The sequence below is a fragment of the Apteryx mantelli genome, chromosome 20, assembly GCF_036417845.1.
Source record: "Apteryx mantelli isolate bAptMan1 chromosome 20, bAptMan1.hap1, whole genome shotgun sequence".
Lineage (NCBI taxonomy): Eukaryota > Metazoa > Chordata > Aves > Apterygiformes > Apterygidae > Apteryx > Apteryx mantelli.
Window position 1 is genome coordinate 9,066,921 of NC_089997.1, and position 6,427 is coordinate 9,073,347.

The following is a 6,427-nucleotide window of genomic DNA, read 5'->3' on the forward strand; positions in this document are numbered from 1 at the left end:
TTAGCCACATTTGTATATAACAGTCGAGATGAAGAGAAGGTGAAAGAAAAGAGACGACAGAAGAAGGAGGAAGTGAGTGTGTTAGCGGCTGTATTAAGAGACGAGTTTAAAGAAACTAGAGGAAGGGGGCGAGCAAGGGTCAGAGGAGATGGACGGAACCAAAGCAAACGTATTGTACGCTTAAGAGTTAATGATTATTGCCATTATTGTGGTGAACAAGGGCACTGGCAGCAGGAATGCCCAGTGAGACCCCGCATGCCTAGGAATAGAAGGGATGGCATGGGACAGCCGAGTACTGGGAATGACACCAGGCAATTCCCAGCCAGTCCACAATGACAGGAGATGGGAGACCCAGAAAACACCGTGGGAATTGGGGTAAATTTATGGGATATAGATTTGGATTTCAGGGGGCAGGTAATGGCAAATATAGCATGTCAAGAAATTCCCTTCTCAGTGGATACTGGAGCTACCCTTTCTCTTCTGAATTTTGAGCCTAAAGGATGTAAGTCATCAGATAAAATAACAATACAGGGAGTAATGGGAAAAGGCGAACGAACATTGACTAAGCCCTTGTTGCTCGCTATTGGAGGAAAAGGAGTGTGGGGACGTTTCATAATTTCCATGGATTCACCCTTTTGCCTTTTAGGGAGGGATCTCTTACAAGCCCTGGATACTCAGATCTGCTTACAGCCGGAAGGGATGAAATTAATACTAATGGGCTCATGTGTTCTGGCTGAGACACCAGAACAAGAGTCAACTAATCTGCAAATTCCGACTGGTTTAGAATCAGTTCCTGGAAAGTTATGGAGCTCTTCAGGAATGGATGTTGGACTATTGAAATCAGCTAGTCCAGTCTCAATCAAAACAAGGGGAGGATTACCTCCCGCGGTTAAACAATACCTTATCCCAAAGGAAGCAGAGAAGAGTATCCAAAAGCAAATTGATCACTATCTAAAACTGGGTATCCTTAGAGTTTGTGAATCCCCATACAACACTCCAATTCTGCCAGTGAGAAAAAATAGGCAGGATTCTGATGGCGATCCGGAGTATCGGTTTGTGCAAGACCTAAGAGTTATAAACCAACATGTAATTGCTCCACATCCAGTAGTTCCTGATCCATCAACTATATTACTACAGATACCCCACTGGGCAACTTATTTTACCGTGATTGATTTAACAGCAGCCTTTTTTAGTATACCGGTAGCTGAGGACAGTCAAGATCTTTTTGCCTTCACTTGGAGGGGACAACAATTGACGTGGACTAGACTACTACAGGGATTTACTGGGTCTCCGACTATTTTTTCACGTATACTTAAAAATGATCTGGCAGATATCGAACTTCCAGGACATTCAGTGTTAATACAGTATGTGGATGATTTGTTATTAGCAAGTAAAGATTACGAGACATGTTTGAAAGACACTATTTCTCTATGTAACGCTCTTGCTGAGAAAGGACATCGAGCATCTCCGTCCAAGCTCCAGCTGTGTCAACAAGAGGTAAAATATTTGGGGTTTATCTTGAAGGAGGGACACAGATTGATTGATCCAGAACGGGTAAAGATAATTCTTGATATACCCCGCCCTATAACAAAAAAACAACTTAGGGGATTTTTAGGAGCTGTGGGATTTTGCCGACCATGGATCCCCGGGTTGGGAGAACTTACCAAACCTTTAGTTCAGGCGACAAATAAGGAGGAGACAGAGCCTTTGACCTGGAGTCCAGAAAAAGAGAAAGCTTTCATATCTGTAAAAAGGGCATTGGTCTCAGCCCCAGCTCTAGGACTACCAGATTACAGTAAGCCATTTGAATTATTCGTTCATGAACGACAGGGAGCAGCAAGTGGAGTACTCACGCAAAAACTAGGTCCTCACCGTAGACCAGTGGCCTATTACTCCACCCAACTAGACGCGGTAATCAAGGGCACTCCAGGATGCATCAGAGCAATAGCAGCTACAGCAGCCCTTATTGAAAAAACACGACCTGTAGTTTTGGGTCACCAAATGACTGTGTATGTGCCACATGAAGTGGAATTGTTAAGGAAAGAATATGCTACCCAATCACTGTCCCCACAGAGAGCTCACCGCTATGAACTAATAATACTACATGCAGATAATGTGACCTTAAAGAGATGCAACATCTTAAATCCAGCGACGCTATTGCCCCTACCTGAAGATGGAGAGCCTCATCATTCCTGTGAACAGGTGGTTGTCAACTCGAGCAAGCCCCGGGAGGATCTCAAAGATGAACCTTTGGGAAACCCAGACCTAGTTCTGTTTACAGATGGATCATCCTACTATTTGGACGGAAGACGTCATTCAGGCTATGCTGTTACCAACCTCTTTGAGGTACTTGAGGCTAATCCCCTACCTCCGTCTATAAGTGCTCAAGGGGCAGAACTAATAGCATTAACCCAAGCAGCTAAAATGGGTAAGAACCTGCGAGTAAATGTATATACCGACTCAAAATACGCATTCGGAGTGTGTCATGCCACTGGGATGTTATGGAAAGAACGAGGATTTTTTACATCATCAGGAAAGAAAATAGCTAATAGAGAAGAAATACGTAATTTGCTAGACTCAGTTCAACTGCCCAAAGAAATTGCTGTAATACATTGCCCAGCCCATACTAAAAACATTACAGAAATTAGTAAAGGAAATGCTTTAGCTGATGCCGCCGCGAAGGCGGCAGCCCAACAACCTTTGAGAGGATGTATGGTTGCAGTTCCAATGACGGACCAGAGCGAATGGCCAAATTTAATAGACCCCAAAACCATGTATGAAAAAGACTGCTTAGCAGAAGAGAAAAGACAATGGGAAAAGTGGGAAGCAAAACAAGATGATGATGGAATATGGACAATTGGAGGAAAGCTAATTCTACCAAAGAAATATGTAATTACTGTAGCTAGGTGGTTCCATGAATAAGCTCATGGAGGAGCAGAGGCGGTAGCCAACCAGGTACAAAAGGTATGGGCAGCTCCAGGAATTTACGCTGCTGCAAAAAGAATAACCAACAGCTGCCCGACCTGCCAAAAGTTCTCGAGCAGCAAAGCAAGCTCAGAGTTAGGGGGACGACCATGGGCCTACTTCCCTTTTCAAAGGCTACAAGTAGATTATGCGGATATGCCAGCCGCCAATGGGTACAAACATTTGTTAGTGATAGTAGATCAGTTATCGGGCTGGGTAGAGGCTTTCCCAACAAGGAAGGCTGACTCAGGAGGGGTAGTAAAAGCCTTACTAAAAGAAATCATACCCAGGTATGGGGTTCCAGAAGCCATTGATTCCGACAGGGGCGCCCATTTTACAGCAAACATAATCGATCAATTATATAAATCACTAGGAATAGGGAAAAACCTACATACCCCTTACCACCCACAATCTTCAGGACAGGTAGAAAGAATGAACAGAACACTAAAAGAAAAAATAGCAAAAGTATGTACACATACTAACCTAAAATGGCCCGAAGCTCTAAACTTAGCCCTATGGGATGTTCGAAATGCTCCACGACAACCCATAGGGCTAACACCAGCAGAAATTCTCTTCGGAAGACATTTAGCTATACCAGGGACTTATATCCCAGCTAAGACCAGCCTGTTGGATGGAGATGAACGGCTAACCCAGTATGTCATAGGTATGCAAAAAAGGTTTGAAAATCTTAAAAAGTATGCTCAATGGTATCAATCTACACCACCTGAAATACAAGTGCACGATATACAGCCTGGGGATGAAGTTTTAGTTAAAGTATTTTTACGAAAATCCAAGTTAGAACCTAAATGGGACGGGCCTTATACTGTTTTATTGAGCTCTTATTTTGCTGTTAAAGTTTTAGGAAAGGAAAATTGGATACACCATTCTCATGTTAAACGAGTGGTGAATGACCAAACGAATAATTCCTGAGAAACCTCTTTCACTAACAAGAAGAAGAAGAAGCAAATGAAGTGGAACGCTGCATTACTCTTGGTACTATTGATCTGAGTAACTGTGACAGCACGCACCTCACAGGATGGCAGACAGAAGTATTGTGCTCATATTACTATTCCAAACACTGACAGTACTGTTCCTCTTAATCTGTGGTCAAAGAACCTTAGAATGGCCATGGTCCCAGGCTCATGTTAAGCATACCGGAAGTATGGGACTAAGATCTAATAAAGACTTGAACCTCGTAACTGTAGTCATGCGTGGAGCTGAAGTATGCTTAGAAAATGAATGGAGCTGGGATAGTATTAACCGACTTCCTCAACTCCTGGGAAAGACAGGACAGGAAATAAAGATAGGATGCCGGGTGGTCAATGGGTCCACCCATAAAAAGGTAAATCAAATCTCTGTGACTGAAGTCAAATCAAACAAGAGAGGAAAGAAAAATTGTGCTACTGAAAGATTGGACTGTTGGTACAATTTTACTCTAGTACAACCTGTTTTTGTAGTTTGTCTCTGGGCTCACCATAGTGTGGGATTATCATTTAAATTCAAAATAGGCATCATGGAGCTCAATACAACATCCGCCCCGACTGTAACTGTTTCCCCCAGCATAAATACCTCTACTATTATAAAGGATAAGAAAATTCCATCCCCACTGATTTCCAAAATTGGACCATATGTGATTAAAAATACAGGCCAACAACAAGTGTTATTTAATCCATCATGGTCTCTTAAACAAATAGAACTGTTAATGCAAATTAATATCTCTACAATCAAACCAGCTTGTTCACCATTCCTAAGAACGTCCTATACAGGATGGTTAGCATGGCTACGTGGACGAACCCTCGCCTCTTCAAGACGAAGAAGGAGAGATGTAACCGGTATCATAGGAACAGGATTGGGAGTCTTAAATAGTATAGATGCCGAGGTACTCGTAAATAAATTGAGCACAACAACAAGTGACTTAAACAAATTAGAACACCCATTACGGTCCTCCCTATTAGCACTAGGAACTAACCAATGGCTGTTGTCTGATGTATTGCCTCAGTGGGAAGGAATTAACGAAAGGGACCACCAATTGATTGTGGATGCACTTGGTGCAGTCCAAATTAATGTTTCTCTAGCTCTCAGTTGTATCCAAGCGCAACTGTGGATGCAATCTATGGTAGCAGCAATCATAGGGGAAGGTGAAGAGGGCACCTTACCCACTGAAATTCGAAAGGTAATTTGGGATAATGCAACTAAATTTGAAAAAGAATTCCAGTCCTGGTGGTACTTAGTCAATTTTACTTATAACCCCATTGATAATAAGGCCACAGCTTTTGTCTTAACAATACGCAATGCTTCGGTATACACCATATACCCGATCATTGCGCTGGGATTAAGCCACAATGGGACTATACTCTATCCGATAGAACATAGAGTATGGGCTCAACGAAAGAGAAACAAATGGCAAACTGTTGATGTTAACGCATGTGTTGTACAGGAACAACAAGGATTTATTTGTCAGAGTAATACCATCAAAGCTCAAGACATTTGTCTTGATACGGAACAAAATGTCTGTCATTTTGAAATACACCCTGATGAAACCCCTGAAACTGTACTTGTATATATTGGAAAAGGGTGTGTCTGTATGAGAACTCTCTGTAATCTTATATTCATAGATAACATTACTGTAGACACAAGTAATCACTCAAATATTTGTGTCTGTAATTTTTCTAAAGTTATGGGCTGTGACTTTAATTATTCAGCTCCTGTTGTGTCTCATCAATTAATACAATCTAATTATACCTTAAGTCAAGATTTATTGCCTACCCCCATCGGAATGAACCTTACATTGGTACAGAAACTACTACAACATGATGATCTGTGTCAACTGTTAAAACGCATCCGAAATAATGGACAAAAAACTCTAATCACTGTTCATCATGATACAGAAGAGATACAGCACATCTTGGAAAGAGTGAAGAAGGATTGAGAATATCATTGGTGGGAGACTCTTCTGGGATGGTCACCAACTGCAACAGGGATCTATAATCACATGTTGCACCCAGTAATAGTTATGTTAAGTTTGACCATGTTATGCCTATTGCTTACAACCATATTGTATATAAGATTATGGAGAGTGATAGTACGCCTCGAAAGGCTTCGAGAACTCTGCTTAACATATCAGCAGGGATGCTTAATAAAAACAAAGGGAAGACTGTTAGAGAATATTGGACTGAAGCTGTCTAGAGTTGATTGCGTAGCATAACTTGCTCAGCATTAGTAGCTAAATTTGCTGAAGCCTTAGGCCTCAGGCTGTGAACTTGCTGTGAACTTTTACTTAGATAAGTAAAAGGGGGCCCCAGAGCCGGTTCAAGCTGGAGAGATAAAGAAGCTACACTCACAGCAGGAGCAGCCAACCTTGAAGATAAGCAGCAGCCTGCCTAGAGACAATGAAGGGGCCCAGTGAAGAAGGGGAAGACCCCAGACCTAACTATTACTATTGGTCCAAACTGTCGCTAGAGGG

The 6,427-nt window shown here is 42.1% G+C and overlaps 1 pseudogene; it reads left to right on the forward strand.

The window, feature by feature from the left end:
- Positions 1-2,065: 2,065 nt before the first annotated feature.
- Positions 2,066-6,169, forward strand: LOC136993740 (uncharacterized; annotated as a pseudogene).
- The last annotated feature ends 258 nt before the right edge of the window (positions 6,170-6,427 follow it).